The sequence below is a fragment of the Hypomesus transpacificus genome, chromosome 11 (genome assembly GCF_021917145.1).
Source record: "Hypomesus transpacificus isolate Combined female chromosome 11, fHypTra1, whole genome shotgun sequence".
Taxonomy (NCBI): Eukaryota; Metazoa; Chordata; class Actinopteri; order Osmeriformes; family Osmeridae; genus Hypomesus; species Hypomesus transpacificus.
Window position 1 is genome coordinate 3,925,777 of NC_061070.1, and position 22,451 is coordinate 3,948,227.

The 22,451-nt window shown below is 45.6% G+C and overlaps 1 pseudogene; it reads right to left on the reverse strand.

The window, feature by feature from the left end:
• Positions 1 to 20,608: 20,608 nt before the first annotated feature.
• Positions 20,609 to 21,935, reverse strand: LOC124473701 (annotated as a pseudogene).
• Between the last annotated feature and the right edge of the window lie 516 nt (positions 21,936 to 22,451).

Here is a 22,451-nt window from a genome sequence, read left to right on the forward strand (position 1 = left end):
GTCTGCGGATCACCACGCCCGAACCGAGATCTAAAGAGATATTCTACTGCTATGGGTTAACAAGTCGACCCAGCCACCATCTGTACTGCCATTCATTTATTAATGCAGTAATTACACTTGACCACATGGCCGCAAGCTCCGTTCATACAAAACTCATAGACCTCTGGGCTCCGAGGATGTCCAAGGCATTGGGGCGTACATAGCGCTCGTATGCCGATGAAGACCAACGCCCTATCATTTTCAGAGTGGCTGTAGGCACTTGGATGATGCCCAGGTGGCTGCCCCGATCCGGAAGCAGTGTGCTGTGTACAGCTCCGGGCCAGCCCACAGCGAACACGCAGTACGCGGAGTCGTTGCGCGAACCAGGATCTCGTCATGGCCTTGCCTTCGTCGGTGACAAACAAGGGCTCGGATGGCGTCGCCCGTGGGCGACATAGCAGATACCGGGACATGGAGGAGAGTGGACAAAAAACACAATTAGTCCGAGCAATCACGACTGGGGTACCTCTACATGCAACTTCTGTCTTAGAACAACTGTAAACACAACATCAGATAAGGTTAGGTCACGATATGGATCGAAGGTGGCACATCTGGAGGTGAATTCCCCACACCACAGAAACCCATAGAAGGCCGTGAAAAATACTGACTCAAGAAGCGTGTCGATGTAGGGCCCGAAGCACCCTTGTCTCAAATTGGACACCAGCGTGTGCAAGAGGGGTAAGGTGATTGGTAAGCGTTTATCTTTGGTCTCCGGACGCTGCTTCCTCAGCCCGTTCATCAGCAGGCGGATACTTGGGTTCCCGAGCAGGCTGCATGCTGAGGGCTCCGAACACCGTACATTAAACTGAATGCCTGACACCAGTGCTTTAATGGAGGAGGGATGCAGCTTCTGTGATTCGAAGCAATGAACTATGAAGGCACACAAAACAGACATGTTCACAGGCCTAGGGCTCACGCCGAATGCGGCGCAGAAAGAAGAAAAAACCGTGAAACCCCCCGAACCCAACTGAGGGAGCTGCGTCGGTGTAAAAATCGAGAGGGACGGACGACTCCACGGAATCGTGATAGAAAAAACTGATACCGTTCCAATGCTCGCACAGCACGCTCCAATAACGCAAATCCGATCGGCAGCCGTCGTCCAACACCACGCAGTCTAGGAGATGAGGCACGCTTTTAGCCAAGTCCAACAGACGGGACACGAACGCACGGCCCTGGGGTATGATGCGCATAGCAAAATTCAGATGGCCCAGCAACGAAAGCAGTTCACGTTTAGCCATTGAAGCGGCGCCCGAAGCGGCCTTCAGGACGCTTCGAACGCGCTCCAGTTATTCCGCGGGTATTGACGCCTGCATGGAAACACTATCTAGGTTGATACCGAGGAATTCCAAGGAGGTAAACGGGCCTACGGTTTTCTCCGCGGACAGCGGAACACCCAGGTCTCCAAACGTGTCCCTCAACACCGAGATACAGCGAGTGGGTGGAGACGATGGAAAATCCACCACCAAAATATCGTCCAGCAGGTGCAAAACGAACGGCAGCCTGTGGACATTCACCAGGATCGAGCACAGCGCCTCCGACAGCGAGTCAAAAATACGTGGGCTGCTGCGGCAGCCGAACGCCAACCTGACAGAGAAGTACAGCTTGCTGCCCCACCTAACGCCGAATAAATGCCACTGAGAGGGGTGAAGAGGCATGACCTTAAACGCGTCGGTGATGTCGGCTTTCCCTAGCCACGCGCCCCTGCCTGCGGTTTTTATCATGCTGATGGCATAATCGACGCTAGCGTAGTACAGCGAAAACGGCTCCCGGGGAATCAAACTGTTAATGCTGGGCACGACGCCATCATGAGGGGCAGACAGGTCAATGATGAGGCGTTTCTTGCCAGAATACTTGCGCGTTGCGACGCCTATGGGGCTTACTCGGTACGGGGCAAAAGGGGGCGCAAAGAAAGGTCGGATCATAAACCCTTTAGCCACTTCCTTCTCGAGGAGCTTTTCGACGACCGCCGGCTCTTTGATCGCCGTTTGTAAATTGGGGCACCCATGACTCACGTCAGGCAGATAACAAAGACCAGCAAGAAACCTGTGCACCAAACCATTGAGTAAATAAGACACAAAACAGCGATTGGGATGACTCCCCAACGCGGCAGAAAGTCTCGATACGTTGACTGGGGTTGACGGATGTTTAATCATTTCCCCTTCGGAGCAGGGCGGGCCCGACGAGGGCAAACAGATCGGGGATGAGCATCCCCGCAATAACTGCAAGCATGCAGAAACCTACAATTAGTATACCTACAAAAACTTTTGTTGTACGTGATGCACAGCGAGGTGCTTGCAGCGGAGGAGGGCCGTACCTTCCTTCGACCGGCTTGACCGCCCGAGGTGGATGCACCGCAGGCCGACCCCTCTGCTTAGATCGGCGGTGCAAATGCAGTCCTCGGGCACAGATTCACCGTGTGGGCCAACGAACCGCACACGGAACAACACATCGGCACATGCCCGGTGAACACCCTGCTGCTGACCAGATCGAGGTCGAGCACCGACCAATCCACACGGACGTTGAACTTTGTGATGTATAATGCCGCCTTGGCAGAAAAGCATTTGTGGTACTCATAGAAGAGGGTTCCGCCATAGCGCATTGCTAAATCCGAAATCAATGCCAGGTAGTTATCGAACTCCACGCGGCGCTCAGGGTAAGCCTTGCAGAGCGTGTCGCGGTATACGCCGAAAGCCACGTAGAACTTGGGCAGAGTCAGGTTTTTGGACATCCTGGGATCACACCCCTTGAGGAGCACGGACACTTCCCCGCACTCGACTACCCACCGGATCCGCAGAGCATAGCAGTATCTTACCCAGATTGACGTCGGTACCTGCTAGAATTTGGCTCCTCAGATGGGCGGAAATGCCAGCCGCGGGAGACAGGAACAGCGCCCCAGAAGCGGCCGCTGGTAAGGCGGAAGCCAGAGTCCACCTAGGATTTGCTGCGAAGTCCAAGGCCGCAGGAGTGCTTCCGGACCCAGGAAACTGCGGAGCCAACGCCGTCGCCGACCTGCCCTCCAACGCGACGACACGAGCTCCCATGTCAGCCAGAGATACTTTGATGTCCAACAGGGCCGCCAGCACCGAACTAGAGGTGGGCGTCACCGGGGCCAGGCTCCTCCCCCTTGCCTTTCCCTGCCGGAGCACTTGGGGGAGCGGGAGGAGCGATACCGCCGCACTCCATGAAAAAAATCGAACAGTTCCTCGTGAATACATCCTCTGGGAGGAGACACACCCCGGTCGTACAGGGAGTCGAGGATGCGATGGACTGGCCAATCAGTGATGGTAGCCAATCTCTGGGCCGGACGCGAGCTGCGTCAAACTTGGCCATTCCCGTTGTCGCCGAGGTCCACGGAGGGTGCACCTCTGGGTGATCGATCAGAACTTCCTCCGTGTACCTCCGGAACACCCCCAACAAACGGGTCGGCTCCGAATCAGAGGAGTTGCCCATGGCAAAGCCGAAAAACAAGACAGCCGAGAGACACATATTTTCGTCTTATTTCCCCTAAAGCGATAAAGTTATAAAGTATGTTTTAAATGGCATAAATGCTGCCAATTAATAATTGACGTAACAACTTATTGTAAATGGTCAGTAGCCTAGCCTATCGATTAAGGTAGGCCACTCTGAAGCATGTACACTGCCTGCTTCATTTGATCTTGATAGGCTAAGCATTCTGTAGCAAATATTAACAATATACCCACCTTTTATTAATTAAAACTACTTCAGCATAATAATGCACCTAAAATACAAACCTGAGAAAGGGCAGCAATCGCTATCAAATCAACAGACATGCGCAATTTAGCTAGCAGGGGAAGAATACAAACAACGAAAATCACCAGTTAACTTGATTTAAATTTGCAAGAACTATAGACTTATACAATAACGATCTTAAGAACTGACAACATAAGTTATACGTTCTCAAGGACGCACACGCGCAATCTCAACTGCGGTGTGAACCCTGACATCATTGTTGTAGTTTTAAAACCATTGTTGCTTGATATAAGATATTCAGCTGTTTGTATAACCTTGTATAATCCATATATATACATTATATATACACATACACATTACAGTATATACATTTTTTCAAATGACATATGTAATTACAATTTAATGTTATTGTATGACTGCATCATGAATGGTTCATGTAGATTAATTCATCTAAAGCATATCCTCATATTTTTTTAAAGAGGACATCCTTGAGCCAACTGAGATAAATAAAACATTAGGTCAATTAGGTAAATAGCTAACAATCTTCACATTCATGAGACCTGAGAAGAGTGTATGGGTGGAATCAGTGGTCATCTCATCAGGATGAGCAGCTTGCTGTTCTAATGTTCCTTCTAGTGGTTGTAGGTCTATAAATATATAGAGAACACGAGTAAATATATTGACTGGATTAGACATGACACAACATATTGTCACTTTTACATTCAATTATTCATCATCACGAACATCTACTGACACATTGCACTCACCTGAGGATCCCGGCACAGCCGAGGTGCCTGGCTGTTCATCGTCAATTGCCGCAGTTGGTGCCAGATATTTTAAAAGTGAATCTAAAATGAGAGTATGTGTTATCAGTATTTGTTAAATATAGCTATTATGTAATTATTAAGCTTTTTGCTGTATTTGGAAAGCCGGACATACTTTTTTTATTCCAAGATGCATAGTTCTTGATTATCTAGCTACCTAGCTCGCTCCACCACTTAGCTAAGCTACGTTGTTACTCAATGTACAGTATTTCATACAAGCATTTACCTTTTGCCTTTGAACGTTTCTCTTCTTCTTTTCTTTTCAAATTCAGCTCCGGTTGGCTTATGCCTCTTCATTATTTCGTCTAACCAAACGCCTCACTGACACTGTACTAGCATATTGTTGTAACACCAAGGAGGTACCGTATTTTCCGCACTATAGGGCACTATACTGGATCGTAACCGTGCGTGTCCACTACAGCGGAGCAGCGTCGAGCGTCGGCTTCCAATTCATTTTCAATGAAACCGGGCGTTGACGCTCTGCTCCGCACCACTCCACTGTAGTGGACACGCACGGTTAGGCGCACTGCCGTTTTTTGAGAAAATTAAAGGCTTAGTGCGCGCCTTAAAGTCAGGAAAACACGATACGTACCCCTTCCATGTTCGATTTTTTTTGGCTCATTTTACACAAATGTTTGGTAAATTATTTCGATATCGAGGGGGGTGCAAAATAAAACTGCCCAGCAAAAAAAAAAAAAAAAAACTCTGGGTGGCGCCCTAGGCGACCGCCTGTAGGAAAGACCACCCCTGTTGGTGTTCATTGGCTAACATTACACAATTGAGAGCATATTATACATACATTTGTGTAGTGCCCCAACTACTGAATGTAAGCTAATCAAGTAGTTTGACGTTGAAAAGAACTCTGGTGTCGTGAAATGATTGACAGCAAAGTTAACGTTAACATTATTTTCAAATTCAAGACAACAGAATAGTTTTATACATCTGTGATTTACATTCGTTACAACACTGATTCTCGGCCATCTTGTTATGAAAGAAGTAAAAAAATATTGAAATTAACTTTTTCAATATTTTTTTAAGACTTTTTGAAGACCTTCTCAAAATATTTTAAGACCTCATCGCCACTTCAAGTTCTAATCTGCAAAAAAACTTAAAATTAATACACTGTTGTAATTTGCAAATAAATCTATAGAGCACAACCATACAACATAACTCAGATAAACTCGAAGAAACATAGCTCAAAATAATAAATTAAAGAATAAAAAACAAGGTTTATAGCCATTTTTGAATGTTTGAGTTCAGTGAGCGGTGATTCACTGCATTATTGAGACACCAGATAACCTCCGCGCGCATAGTTGTTGTGCCACCCATAGCCACCCTGATGGGCCAGAAGTCGCTGTCGTAGCCGTTTTGACAAGTTCAGCTGTCGTGTTGGGTGTGGTGTCGCTGGTGGAGCACGTAAACTGGCAATGGACTGCTGCGGCTGGTCTCTGCGGCCAACGGCGTTGATGCCCATCGAAGCTACGCTAATCTTCTTTTTACAATATGTACAGTAAACCTGTTTTCAGGGACAGGCTTCAGCGATTGCATAAATTCATCCTTCTCCAACCAGGAGTCCACAAAATTACATTTCCCCATTTCGGAGTCTGTTTCGCGACATTTGGAGGGCGACACATCACCTAACTGTGCACTTCGCAAAATATGTGACTCGCTGACCAAGCACGTCATTGTTTTTAATAGTCTTGGGGAGGAAAAAATATATTCATGCATACTTTAAGTCAAACTCTTTGGACAAAGCGTGAACAAAATGTAATACCTCATAAAATCGGGATTAAGACTTTTTTATACCTTTTAAGGGCCTTCATTTTCCCTAAATGGATTTAAATACTTTTTAATACCCGCGGATACCCTGTTCATGTTATAATTTAATGTCGAGCCGCAACCTACATTCACTACTGCAACAAAATATTGATTATCTTGTTACGGTCCATGGTTATCCAATTCAATAGGTGGCAGTGTGACTATGGCTGTTTATCAATCCACGTTATTCTCTGTTCTTGTGAACTCGTTTTACGTCATCTTTCATTGCCAAGTACGGTTCCAATCCAAAGAACACAAGTCATCAAGAACGAAAAAAATACCCGGAAGTGTTCTTGATATGTCCCTTTTATCAAGGATGCATCGGAAGGTGACTGAACGCTTCTGATTTCCCAGAAGTACTGTTGGTTTTTACTATTCATATTTCAACTAATCGGTACATGTAAATCAGCATCTGAATTCAAATGTGAAGAAAAATGGGCAGTGTAATCGCTGAAAATGTGCTTTTTAATTGATGAAATGGCTAATTTGTAAATTTGCTCTGACTTTCCGATAACCTAGCTAGCAAGTCCAGGGTATTGTGCAATAGTCAAGAAAACCCGCATCTCTATTTGTTCTCCATTCTTGGGGTCTTGCAAGACCGTTCTCGCAAGGATGCTTCAAGGTTCTTCAAAAGAACGTACTTGGGGTCTTCGGATTGCCGTAGTTGCGGTCGAAGCTATGCTAAGTAGTATCTGCAAACTTAGGATTTGTTGATATTGTCATACCAAACTGCTCATTTCAATGTTTTTTAGATGTTAACAGAATGGCACCAAAAAAACGAATTACTTATTTATAAGGTCCTTCTTCACAAGTAATAACATACCTGTCTCGCTTTACATTGTTAGTTACAACTAGTTTACACAGTTATAAATGATGAGAACTTATTTGACTGAATACTGTGTCATTGATCAGAAAAATGAAGTGCCAGTTGATCGAAGCAGTAGTAAAGAGACAGAAAGAGATGGACAAACATGGCCACAGGCGAGGTCTTAAAAAGTCTGGTCGTGATTATGACAGTAAGTGTTCAAATCGATTAGGATATTGTAGTGTGTCCCCAGCATAACATCGGGTCAAGCAAACCATTGTACTGAGGACATACAGTTGGGGGGGGGGGGGGGGGGGTTGGGGGGTTAACAGAAGTTACTAAGTGGTGGCGGTATAAACAGAAGGCTATATAGCATTTTGGGTTTTGGCATTTTGATGTGATCATCCATATTAATGATCAAACTTTTATTTTTATGTTTTTTGAATAGTCAACGTCTTAAACGTACTAGTGGAAACTTTATTTTGTTATGCTTGGTGAGTCTCGGCACTTTTCAGTTAGAATTCGCCATGTTACAGAGCCAGACAAGACTTTGCGGACGGTCCGCACATTTTTGCGTCTGCTCAAAAGTTTCCGTGACGGCCCGCACATTCTCACGTCAAGTAAATCTTTATACATCACAAAATGTGCGTGAAAACCAGCGTACGCAACGTTTATACATGAGGCCCCAGGACTCTAGACGACCAGCCGACCTCCCTCCGGTAGGCAGACTCATTGTTGTTACTGATGAGACCTATTATGGTGGTGTCGTCTGCATACTTGATGGTCTTGACAGACGGGTCACCAGAGGAGCAGTCGTTGGTATACAGGGAGAACAGCATGGGGGACAGCACATAACCCTGGGGGGCACCGGTGTTAAGGCCAAATCCCAATACACCCCTTCCCCTTAATTTACCCCTAGCCCTTGGCCCACAAAACTAAGGGGTAAGGGCTACATAGCCCTAGGAAATTAGACGACACTTGGTTACGATTACGCCATCATACATCGTCGCTAGCTGGCTGCTACGTCACCAGAGGCGACAATGTTTTGATCACAAACTTCCAAGATGCCGTCTGCAAGTGAGTGTTTGTCGATTGCGTGGGCTTTAGTGATGTTTTTGCGATTGAATGCAACAAATCGGAGAAATCAAGGGAGAAGAAGAGGTCTACGACGCCTACGAATGCTGGAGGATCTTATGGTATGTATGGATTTGTTGCAAACAACGTGTATTCAATGTTGTATTTAACGTTAACCGAACTAACCAAGACAGTGACTGAGCTGGACACGGGTACATTACATGGAATTATATTATATTGTAATACGAACCCAGTTAAGATCTATGTGTATAAGTAGTTTTTTGTAATGACTATTAGCTATATGTTAAGGATTTACGCAACTCGTAAGTTGTACCCGATTGTAGGTCGATGCATTTGGACCATGGCCTAGTCACTATGTGCTTTGTTATGGGGAAGGGAGACAACTCTAGTCACTATGTGCTTTGTTGTGGGAAAGGGGAGACGTTAAAGTACTTAGAAGGGGCAAACATTTTTCCAAGTCAGCCCATTAATGGTGTGAAATGTTTTTCTTTTTCAGACTGGTGCTCCAACAAGATACTGTGCCATAAACCCCAAGTGCCTATACATGCGCATGTGGTTTGATGTTGAGACTGAGCTGAAGCAGGATTTCCGCCTCAGCAGAACAGCGATGCACAGCTTACAGAGGCTTTTACAAAGGGAGCAGGCCCATGGCTGGGGTAATGAGCTTGAAGTACTCATATACACCTAATGGCTGGCACATGGACTCTCTTATCGGGTGGTGTCCCGTGTCTTTCATGTACCAAAGGCTACAGTTCACCGTATCATCCACAGAGTGGCCCAGAACATATGGGACAATCTGAAGAGAGCAATCTATTTCCCTCTAACAGTGGACCTGCCTGCAGTTGGTCAGGGATTCATCAACATTTCAGGAACCCCTGCATTCCACAATGTGGTTGGAGCAATCGACGGCAGCCACATACAGATAAAACCACCACAGCGTCACAGATTAGACTATTTGAATTATAAAGGCTTTTACTCGTGCAGGCAATATGTGACTCGAATGGCAGGTTTCTGGACATTTTTGTGGGGTACCCGGGCTCTGTCCATGACACACGAATAAAGAAAAAGAGCAGTTTTTATACCGCAAGAATTGTACCCCCCAACAGGCTACATTCTTCTGGATGATGGTGGGTATCCCTGTTTGGAAACTCCGATTTGCCTCATCACCCCCTTCAAGGAGCCAGTACATGGACAAGTACAGCAGCGATTCAATTACTATCAGTCAAGGGGGCGCAGCATTATTGAAAGGGCTTTTGGCATGATGAAGACAAGATGGAGGTCAATGCTTTTCAGAGCTTTGGAGGTGAAGCCCACGTTTGCACCCCAGGTAATTGCTTCATGTGCGTATGGACGATGGTGACACACTGATTCCAGATGAAGACAATTTTGGGGACTTAAATGACCCCCAACCTCCTCGTGAACCCATGGTATACAATGAAACCTCTGGGAATGACACAAGAAACAGACTGGCTGCCCTAGTTTCAGACAATGTGCAAGCCCCATGAAAATGACAAGTGTCATATATCTTGAATTTATGCACCTTCCTGCCAACTGAAATTCCTTGTCCGTGCAAACTTTCATGGCAATTAAAAACCCTTTCTGATTATGATTCTTATTCTGAAGCCCCAATGAACATGACAACAGTGTTTTATATTCTTATGAACAAGAACTTTAATGCCACACACAGCACACAAATAAAAAGACACTCAAATGTAATAACTCAAAAAATACAAAGTGCAAATAGCAACCAAACCACACACAAAGATTTGGCCAAATAAAAACAAAGCTTCTCCAACCAAAGTTTCTCCACCAGCTTTTCGAAGAGGACCAATAACCTCTCTGTCTTGGCCTCGCTCTCCTCGTGGCGCCTCTGTTCCTTATTGGACTCCTCAGTGAGGAAATCCAGGATATCGTGTCTTTTTCTTTTTTAGTGAGGTGAGGGAGTTGGGGGGCTTGCCATGGCAGAGGTTTCAGACCTGGGTGAACTGCCGACGTGCTGGCTGGGGATGAGGGCTCAACAATCTCCTAAAGGAACAAGATACATCTTGACTTAAAGTCGACAAATGTTTGGGGTCATATAACTGAGAGCATTACAATAACAACATGTTAACATTCTGCTATTCCAGACCACAAAATGTACTGCATTAAATACCATGCGGATAGGCGTGGGATCATCATAATAGGATGCCACCACCACAGGAGGGTCGAGTGAGGGCCTGGCACCCAGCACCTCATGCATGTCCTCATAGAACTGCCAGGTTGCAGCGGTCACTTCCCCCCGGTCTGTACCTGACCCTGTTTTGGGAGTTCGTAATTCCTGGAAGGACACACAACACACACAAAACTAAATATTGCGTACAAATTATAGTATGCATTCATTGTATTGCATTGAGATGAAAGATGTAGGGTTTTTTCTGGAATGGAACTAGCCTGGCTGCCCAACTTCGTCCCGCCCACTAGCCTGGCTGCCCAACTTCGTCCCGCCCACAAAAAAATTGGTTGGGAAGTTGGGTCTGGAGGGTCTCGTATTGGGGACAACTACAGGAAACCAGGATCTGGGCGGTACCACCTGGCCAGATACATGACCCACAGCTGATAAATCACGTTGTGATCTGGGACAATGTGAGCTTCCACCGGGCTGCTCAAGTGCGTGAGTGGTTCCAGAACCACCCACATTTTACGGTTCTATACCTTCCACCTTATTCTCCTTTCCTGAACCCCATTGAGAAGTTATTTTCAGCTTGGAGGTGGAAGGTGTATGAACGGGACCCACAGGGCCGGGTCCCACTACTCCTGGCCATGGAGGAGGCTTGTGGAGACGTGAGTGTTGAGGCCTGTCAGGGCTTCATGCGCCACTCGCTGCGTTTTTTCCAATGCTGCTCGGACAGGGAGAACATCCCCTGTGATGTGGATGAGGCCCTCTGGCCAGACAGGAATCAGAGGCGTGATGCCTAACTCAGTTTTGTGAGGGGGGGGGGGAGGGGAGGGGGGGGGGGTTGAGCAGGCTAATTGACAGTTGTCTACTGCATATTTGTGTGCCGTTTTATGTTTTTCTGTGAAAAAGGTGGGCCTACACTGAGACATTTCACAAAAGGAGAAATGGCTTATTCTCCGGAGTCAATGTCATTCATATGGTGTGTTCCATTTTGAGAATTGCGTTTTCAATTTTGCACTATTGTGTGCTGTGAATGCTTGGTAGTGTGCAGCAAATGCTTATTGTATGTACTGTTATGAATGTTATGTGTGTGTCATTTGAAAATATGGCTGTGTGTACCAAATGAGAACACGAGTTGCATTTTGTGAACAGGTAAGAGATTTGATGGCAAAGAGCCATCTTGCAAAGGGAGTGTCAGGTTTAGCATTCTGTGTGTGAGGTTTTCAGGTTTGTGTGTGCAGTTATGAGAAAGACGTTATTGTTTTGAGAAACGTGTGTTTACAATTGTGAAAAACTGTAAGTTGGGATGGTTATAATATTATGTATATGGACTGTAATATTATCAAATGAAATTTACAGTATTTGTATAGCCCTTTTTACAAGCAATGTCACAGAAGGCTTTACATACGCCTATAGAACTGCCCCTCAGCCAACCTCAACCCTCAAGGAAGACAGGGAAAAACTCCCGAAAAATTCACTAGATATTGAAGAAACCTTGGGAGGAGCAATTCCGTGAGGGATTCTCTCCAGAGACGGTTCTCTAGCTAAACAGCAAGGAAAGAATGCCCTTGAATGTCTGAGCCATCCCTGACAAGACTCCACAGCAATGTCCCTGCAAGCTTCTTCCATGGCTTGGAGAAAGTCGATTTGAACATAGGGATTTCTGTCATAGACCTTCTAACGCCATGCTGAGAAGAACTCCTCTATCGGATTGAGGAAAGGTGAGTATGGTGGGAGGAACACTTGTGAATCTTGGATCATTCATGAACCATTTTCGCACAAGAACACCATGGTGGAAACGTATGTTGTCCCAAACAACAATATAAAAGGCTGCACTTCTCTCTGGGCATGTTGAAAAAGAGCATCCCGTAGGCCATCCAGAAAAGCCAGAAGACGTGTGTTATATGGGCCAAGAGTAGCATGGTGGTGAAGGACTCCATGTTTGCTGATGGCTGCACAGAGTGAAACATTACCCGCACGCTGGCCAGGCCCATCCACCAGAGCACGTTGGACAATAATGTTTCGCCCTCTTCGTCTGCGCTTTGCGAGGTTGAATCCTGCCTCACACACATATCAACTCATGCAAGGTGTAACTGGCATCAAGCTGGAGTATTGTCTGTATGAGATTTGATTACATTACAATACAGTTAATCCTGTATTGTTACAGTAAGCCATGGAAACTATTACAACATGTAGTCTACACAGTCCAATAGTTGATATTTACACACAATTTATGGAATACATGTAACCTTATGTCCAATCACAAACATGGACAGAACAAGAGCCGCATATTTTACTCAGGAGGAGCAAACGATAATTATGGAAACTTATCAAACGCGTAAACATATAATACAGGCAAAGATTAACACCGTCGCTGCTTGCAAAATTGCCGACGCTGTAATGCGTACATTACATGACTTATTGATCACTAGCCCAGGCACAAGATGTTACCTAATTACACTTGTGCGTTCCATAACGTTAAACTTATGTTGCTGTAATATTTTAGTTGCAACCCTGATAGTGCCAAACGGTCCTGGGAGCAAATAAAAAACAAGTATAAATATAGTTGTAAGCAGCAATAAGGTGGCCAAGCAGTCATAAGACTGAGAAAACATGTTACACATCCTCAGAAGACAGTAACGAGTACACGCAACAAGTTTGGTGTGAATCCATCAAAGATTTGATGAGATACGACCCAACATCCAGTTTGCTGGGCATATTTCTATTGGCTGTAGCGGGCAAACGGTTTTGAAAATCCAAAAAACATATGAGAGGGTTGGTCTGAAGATGATATCTGCCAAATTTTGTGAAGATTGGAAAACATTTGTAGGAGGAGTAAAGAAAAAACTTTCAGTAATTCAAAATGGCGGCCGCATTAATTCTGCTGTTATCACAAGTCATCATGTGTCCCAAAATATCATGAGACATAAGGTGCGTTCGACATGACCCGACTTCATGCGGCGCTGCAGGCGGCTGACTTGAAACAGTGAATTCTGGTTAGCCTTTTTGTCCGACTTGAGACAGCAACGAGGACATGTCACTGTGACGTCGCCATCAAAGTACCGTGAGATCGATTAGAGAACTGCCGGCTGTGTAGCCGAGCGCATTTTCTCAAGAGCAACTGCACGGGTTCAAGTGATGACACAGCTATTTCATGATTGGCCAGACTCACACATGACAACTTTAACACGTGTTTTGTAATATTGGGACACCTTCAGTTTCGCCAATGCTCAAATCTGGACCAAACAGTTGAATTGAATTAAACATTTATGGAAGAAAGGGTTTTACTCCGCCTCTTCACTATAATTCTTAATTATAAATAGAGTAAAGTAAGTAAACAGCGCTTAATCGGCCATGACTGACGTCAACGCAGCAAACCACGAGAAGCTGAAATGTCCGACTTCACAGAGCCGTTTTCAATTCCTCCCCGACTGCAAGCGGACATTCTCGCCGGTTGTTTCATGCAGCTGCAGTCCAGGTCGAACGCACCTAATGGTACCTCATTTAAAAAAATCTGTCATATGGTTCAAAAGTTACGTGTGTAAACACAAGTCCAACTTTGACCCGTTGATGGCGCTAGAATGCTGGGAGACATGAAACTTGGTGAAAATAAAGAGGGGACTGTGCTTAATGTGTGCCAAATTTCACAACTTTTTACCATACGGTTCTAGGGGCTGCCATAGACTCCAATGGGAGAAGAAGATGATTAATAATAAGAAGAAAAGGTAAAAACAGTTAAGTGGCTTTGCCGCTTCGCCACCAATAATAATAAGAAAAGGTAGAAACACAAGTGGCTTCGCGGCTTGGCCACCAAAAACATCATTCAAACCGATAAGTACCAGTAGGCAATACTTGCACAAAGACCACAAGTACAAGGCTGATCTGCCTGAGTCAGTCACTTATAACTTATATTTTATTTTTTATTCCCCTTAGTATTAGCTAGACCCCCTTAGTATTAGCTAGACTTTGCTCCTTTTGTATAGTTAGTCCACATATTTAAGTTTCAATATTCCTATATGTTTAATGTATGCACCTCCCTGCCAAAGTAAATTCCTTGTTTGTGCAAACATTCATGGCAAATAAAATCCCTTCTGATTCTTTTGTAGGATATTGGTATACAAAGGGCCGACGACACAAGGCAGGATGGTGGACCCAAATGCGGACGGGAAACAAACTGGAATGCTGGAAACGACTGTGAAGCACAAGACGATCTGGCCACAGGCAGAACAGAGGGTAAATACAGATGACAATAGGAAACACCTGGTGAGGGGTGGAAACAAACCAACAGGTGAAATGGATCAGGGTGTGACACCTATACTGCCGTGCAAAGGCAAAAGACCGTAACTTCAATTTTGTCATAATTTGTCATATTTTTTCGGAACAGTTAAGGTCTGCTTTATCTATGGCCAAATATCTTAAATTAACTCGTCTGTTTTTCAGAGAAAATAGATTGTTGTCTTCACCGTAACTTCCAAAAGCCTGCTTTGGCTTTAGAAAGCCAATGCAGAATGCCGTAACATCAGTTATGGTGCTTTGCCTTTGTTTTGTAGCACTCAAAAACGTTCAAATGGAGTTACGGTTTCACTTTAACTAATACGTAACCTAGCAACAACAAACACATCTAGCATTAGCCTGCTCGCTGGCTTTCAACTCAAAACATCCCAAACAAGAGTCCTTTGTAAGTATCCTACCCTGGCAGTTAAATCAAAAACACTTGTCTTGTGAGTCTTGTGACAGGTATCCACGTGTATGTTACATTGGCTTATAAAATACAGATTTTTATAGAAACGGAAGTTACTGTATTTTGCCTTGTTATAACCACTTACTATAGACTATAGTATACTACCGTAACTTCAATATAAGGGTCAAAAGTGCAGTTTAAGACAAAAAAATATATAAAAAATCATTTAGATGTGTAATCACTTAACCCTTTACTGCCTAATACAAAATTCCGAACATTCCATATGCTGTTGAAATATGATATGCATATTAATATTCATATTTTATGGATTTTCATATAAAATCATACACCTTAACTGTTTATACCATCTTGAAGAGGAGAACTAGGGGATTTTTATCATGTCAATGAATATATGATTACTTAAGGCAAATCATATTTTATCAAAGTGGTTTCAGGTAGATATTTTTAACAAAAACTTCTCCATCCACCATACCTCATCAGACAACTGAATTTGTCACCACTTTAATTACAAGATAGAGAAAAACTTTGAGTAGGTGGAATATCCACAAGTCTGTGGGCAATGTAGAGCAGAAGACAGATTAGAAATACCTTATTTTGATTAAAAGTTATGACCATTCTTGTGACTAGTGGAGACATGGGGGAAACCGGAATTATCCTGTCCCAAAAGCAGCTAAAAGCAGCTAGCGCTATGGCTGGATACTCCTCTCGATAAGTAAAAAACGTTCGAGTTTCTTCCACAATCGACCGAATTGGCCAAACAAGGCATGTACATTTAGCTTAGAGTATACATAATCTACCTAGTTAATGTTGTTTTTCGAAGTTTTTTAGAAATCTGCTCAAATCGAAGCTAAACAGTGCTACTACCGTCATTGCTGCCTGTCACAAACGGCCAAGCCGGACACGTCATTCTTTCCTGAAAACACTCGCGTCACTCCCACAAACAAATTCTTCGTAAGTAAAAAGTTGAGACTTTTAATAGACAATATTGACAACACATATTAAGGAACTTGTCTTAACTCATAATATCGTCTCCGATTTCAATTCGAAGCTGTATATCTAACACTGTAGGCAATCTCCCATGGTCTCCGCTCTGGCTCCGCCTCAGAAAACAATGGCTGCCGTTGCAGACGATAGATTTATTTCCCCCTCCCACTAACCCCTTAACCAATGATATGTGCTTTGAGCTTAAGTTGTCATGAGTATCTGGCAGTTTTCAGAAATAAAATCGGTAATTGGATGGCAAAGTTATTAAGGCGGGTTCTATGGGTGTTTTTCGACCCATATTTGAATGGTCCGGCAGGAATTAAACATCAAACTGCTAGATTTCCAGTGTCCTACATAAAATACATGTGGCATGACAGCTACTTTGAAAGTGCAAAAACTATGAAGTCGTTTTTCTCAGTTCTACACTTTGGCGAATTACGGTCTTTTGCCTTTGTAGGGCGGTATGGAACAATTAAATCGTTCATCAGGGCTAAGTGGACACACCTGGACCAGGGAAGGCTTGAGGCTTAAAGTGCCTGTTCCAGGGATACGGGCAGTCAGTTCGACTTGAGGTGCCCACCAGGCTTGGGAGAACAACTTTTGTCTGTTACCTGGTTGAATATTAAATCTTTGCTAAACCGGTCCAATTGTGTAATGTCTCCCTTCCTGCTTACATCCGTGAGCCAGGTGTAACATGGGGGCTCGTCCGGGAGCGTTGTTTGATGAGCAGTCGTGTTTGTCTGTTTGGTCGCTGTGAGTTTAGCGTACGTGACTCACGGTCATGCAAGGAGTCGGTTGTGCGGTTAGACAATTTGTCTCGGGGGCACATCCATGACTTAAACGGGTCGCCAATTGCAGGTTGCCTTGTTGGGTCAGTGGGTTGTAGTGCGTAACTACCCGCCACCAGCAACCTACGCGAAGACTAGGCTTGAGGCAGCTAGTTAGATTAGTGGTTAGGTAAGTAGGTGGGTAAGCGGTGGTTAGCCGTCTACACGTGTGTTATGTCCGGGGTGGACGAGTTTGTGCGGGCTCCTTCCGAGGAGTTGTTGGAGGGCTGCACAAAGGGGCCAGCTGCTGGGGATTGCGCAGCATTATGAGATGGTCACCTTTTCGTGCACCAAGCCAAAGGAGAGCACCAATTTGTGCAAAGGGATTGACAAAACTTGCGATCCAATCCCCGAACCAACACATTTCTGCCAGTGTCTGACTTAGGAGAGAAAGGCAACACCGATTCCAATAAGAAGGAATCCAAAGCCCCTGTATCACGGAGGATCTTCACAGGCATCTGGATGCCACCACTCCCCAAAGACACATACCCCTCAGTAATAAAAGGCATGCAGGGACAACTACCCACACCAAAGGGGCGGTGAAAACCCGCACAGCAGCAATAGCATCAGCCCTAACCTCAACAACAGGCGCGGCCACCGCAGAAGGCGTAACATGTCAAGGCCCCGACGACTCCCCACGAACAGGGCATTCATTTTTCCAGTGACCGGTCCCTGAGCAGAAATGACCAACCAGGCTTGGGTTCGGCTTGGCTGTCACCCTTATAAGACCTGTTCTGGCGGTAACCAAAAGGGACCTCCTGGGAACCCCAATCACCGCGGGTACGATATAGCCGACTGCGGTGTGTAAGGACATACTCATCAGCTGCTACTGCAGCTTCACCTGCAGTACGCACTCGCTGTGCGAGAGGTCCTGGGTTCAAATCCCGGACAAGCCCCCATGTTACACCTGGTTCACGGATGTAAGTAGGAAGGGAGACATGGCACAACTGGACCGGTTTAGCAAAGGTTTAATATTCAACCAGGTAACAGACAGAAGTTGTTCTCCCAAGCCTGGTGGGCAGCTCAAGTCGAACGGACTCCCCCCAGTCCTGGGCAGCATGGACACATAGGGAAGGGGAGGTCCGTCACAATATCAACATGAAACCTCCCCAGTTGATAACTGATATTAGGTCAAATATTGTTTTCAATACTAGTTTCCTGTCAATGTATGTTTCAATGAGCAAATTATGCATTAAGTTGTAAAATATGATATAATTTGCATACATTTCCAGCACTGAAATCAGAACATTGGATGAAGACAGAATGCAAATCCTTGTTTCATTTTGTCACCATATTAAGAGTCCAAAGTTTCTACAGAGGGCACTCTGGATATCTTTCATCACTCCACAATCCGAATATGGTGGCAACATTAAATACATTTATATTTAGTCATTTAGCAGACACTCTTATCCAGAGCGACTTGCAGTAAGTATAGGGACATTCCCCCAAGACAAGTAGGGTGAAGTGCCTTGTCCAAGGACACAAATAAAATGACTACATTACATTTATTCATTTAGCAGACGCTTTAATCCAAAGCAACTTCCAAGAGAGAGCTTTACAAAGTGCATAGGTCACTGATAAAAACAACAAGATAGCCCCAAAGCATTGCGGGTAGCCAAAAATAAGTGCCAAAGGGAAGAACCACAAGAGCATGTAGTTAATCTCTAAATGCAAGTGTACCTGTAGAAAAAGCAAGCAACAGTAAAAATAGAATATTGTTATCCTTGAGGAAATTAGCATTGGGTTCAGCAAACAATTCCTAAGTACCGTTGTACTCCCGGAACAAGTGCGTCTTGAGCCTTCTCTTGAAGGTGGAGAGACAGTCTGTGTCTCTGATGGAGGTGGGGAGTTGATTCCACCACTGGGGGGCCAGGCAGGAGAAGAGCTTGTGTTGGGACCGGACGGTCTTGAGCGGTGGGACCAGCAGGCGGTTGTCTGAAGAAGACCGTAGGTGGCGGGTAGGGTGGAAGGCTGCAGGAAAGACTTGATGTAGTCAGGTGCAGCCCCATTCACTGCTCGGAAGGTCAGTACCAGTGTCTTGAATCTGATGCGGGCCAGTGGAGGGAAATGAGGAGCGGAGTAACGTGGGAGCGTCTGGGTAGATTGTAGACCAGGCATGCCGCTGCGTTCTGAATCCTCTGAAGAGGGCGGGTTGCGCATGCTGGGAGACCGGCGAGCAGCGAGTTGCAGAAGTCCAACTTGGAGAGGACAAGTGCTTGGACAAGCATCTCCTGATCTTCCGGATGTTGTAGAGGGTGAATCTACACGACCGGGAGACCGCAGCAATGTGGGCCGTGAGGGAGAGCTCATCATCCATGGTAACCCCAAGGTTCCTGGCAGAGGATGAAGGGGTCACTGTCGCAGATACCAGGGTGATTGAGAGGTCTTGGGAGATGGAGGGTTTGGCCGGGATGATGAGAAGTTCTGTTTTGGCGAGGTTCAGCTGGAGGTTGTGCTCGGTCATCCAGGCGGAGATGTCTGCGAGGCAGGCCTCAATCCTCGCTGAGATCCCCGGATCGGTCGGAACGACAGGTACAGCAGCGTGTCGTCAGCGTAGCAGTGATAGGATAAGCCATGGGATGTGATGATCGGTCCAAGTGAGGTGGTGTACAGAGAGAAGAGGAGGGGTCCAAGGATGGAGCCCTGTGGGACACCGGTGGAGAGCTGGTGAGGGTCTGACAGTTTGCCTCCCCAGAAGACCTGGTAAGATCTTCCCGATAGGAAGGATGAGATCCACTGGAGTGCAGTGCCAGTGATACCCATCTCAGAAAGTCTGTAGAGCAGGATCTGGTGGTTAACCGTATCAAACGCTGCAGAAAGGTCCAGCAGAATGATCACGGATGACCTCGAAGCCGCTCTGGCAGACTGGAGGGCAGTGGTGACTAAAAGGAGGGCTGTCTCTGTGGAGTGGCCGGTCTTGAAGCCCAATTGGTTGGGGTCAAGCAGGTTGTTCTGAGAGAGAAAGTTAGACAGCTGGTTAGATACAGCACGTTCAATTGTTTTAGAAAAGAAGGGTAACAGTGATACCGGTCTGTAGTTCTGGAGGACGGCAGGGTTAAGGGAGGCTTTTTTGAGTAGAGGGGTAACTCTGGCCTGTTGGAAGGCAGAGGGGAAGGTGCCAGAGGTAAGAGAGGAGTTTAGAACATGGAGCAGAAAAGTTATGATGGAGGGGGAGATGGTTTGAAAGAGAGGGGAGGGGACAGGATCCAGGGGGCAGGAGGTGGGTTGATGAGAGAGAATGAGGTCAGAGAAAAAGTTTAGACATGTAGTTGGGTCAGTCATAGAGGGTGAGGGGGTACGAAAGGTGGGTTTAGGGAACCGACTGTTAATGTCGGAGACTTTTTCCTCAAAGAAGGAGGAAAAGTCGTCTGCTGTCAGGGTGGAGGGGGGGGGTTAAGAAGGGAGAAGGTAGAGAAAATGTTGTGGGGGTTTGAAGCGGAGTTAATTTTGTTCGGACAGTAGAGGATTTTAGCACCAGTTCTGTGAGAAGAGAAGAATTTATGGAGGGAGTGATACTTATCAAGGTCCAGACCGTCTTTGGACTTGCGCCATCTCCTCTCAGCTGCTCGAAGGGTAGACCGCTCTGAACGAATAACATCCGTAAGCCACAATGTAAATGTAAAGAAAAATGGCTTAGCCTGTCTCCCCTTAAACAAAAAACTGCCTCGTTATAGCGTCTCTCACGGCCCTGTCAGTAGGGTAGTCGAGGGTGATGGGGGCTATCTACCACATCTGGGGGTTGCTGGCTGACAGGTGGGGCACTCTCCCTTCTTATGGAGGCCACATTGTGGAGCACGACACAGGCTGTCACCACTTGACAAGCCCGGTCTGGGGCCACTCGGAGCCCACGCAGGCAGTTGAAGCGTGCTTTCAGGATGCCAAAGGTCATTTCTATCTTGACCCTTGTCCTGTTAAGGGCCACATTAAAGGCATTCTGTGGCCGTGTGTTGGGGTCAGGTTGGGGGGTCATCAAAAAGGGCTGGCAGGCGTACCCTCGGTCCCCTACCAACAATCCACTGAAGAGCCCTGAAGAAAATTAATATTAGCATAATCGGTATAACAAAATGCAATATAAAATGTTAGTTACAATTGCCATACCTTGCTCAAGTCTGTGGCACAGTGCAGACTCCCAAAAGATCTGGGAGTCATGGACTGACCCAGGCCACTTTGCCTCAACGCTGGTCACCAAGCACTGATGGTCACAAGTCATCTGCAAAATAATCTTGTGTTAAAATCCATCCACATAACAGCATTAACGTGAGGGATACATCAATGTGAGTTTGAAGGACTCCTCCTTTATCAGTATGACCAAACATGTGTAGCCTGTCCATTATGCTTTACCTGAACGTTGATGCTGTGGAATGACCTGCGATTTATGGAGTCGCCTTCATTCTCCCCCAGCAATGCAGCAATGAGGATATGGTTGCAATCAATTGCCTCAAATCACCCTTGGGAAGCCTAAAGAGTATGATGAATTTCATATGCAATATTATTTTATAAATATACATTTCACATGCAAGATTATTTATAGATGAAGTTTAAATTTAAGTGAATATTTACCTGCTATTTCATAAAAGTCCTCTTATGGTCTGCGTGGGCAGGTGCCCTGGGAACACAACAAATGTGTCTACGTGTGCCGTTAAAGCAAGCATCACCTTGCCGTGTTTTTACTAATGTTCTCCGCATCACCTACACTGTACATGAGAGTACCCATTGCGAAATACCGCAACGCTACGCATACAGTCTGTGGGACTGTGAGCGCACGGCTTTGATGTGTCACATTTGCAACATGCGGCTCAAGAAGCTGGCAAAGATAAGTCATTCCCTCAGCTGAAAATCTATATCTTTCATAAGGATGGTCATCATAGAATGCCAACAGGTTTTGCCGGTCTCTAAAAGTTCTGGCTCTTCTGAGCGCACCTCTCACTATCCGCGCACCAAGCTCCACGGGGTCTTCTACGAACGGTGATGCCATTATTCGCTCAAGAAGTCAAGAGTTTTTATACCGGTTGATCTCTGATCTCCAACTTATCCTGCTCCCGGCCAGGTTAGCCGTTCAGCATGTGTTACCATGGCAATCTACCCCGGTAACAAGTGATCCACCGTTGTAGTACGGAAAACCCTGGGTTGAACCTCGTTATCTCGCTAACGCCAAATCTTGATTTGTAGTACAGGCGTCTGGGCATATTGAAAACGCAGCTCTAACTCTCTGATTTTCTTTCAAATGGAACTCGGTACACTTGTTTCATGCGCATATGGTTATGCTGAAGGATGCCATCAATTGTTGAAATGCCATTGTCTTCAATTGTTCTTTCCTGGATTTCTCGGAGGCGTATAAGGTTGTTTTCCAAAACCATGTTCACTATGGCATTGACTTGGGCATCACTAAACATACTTGGTCTACCACCACCAACTGGTTGTCTTTCATTTCTGCAAGCAAACAACAGTGTTTGCCATTGTCTCACATTGACAATATACTGTAAATAATCAA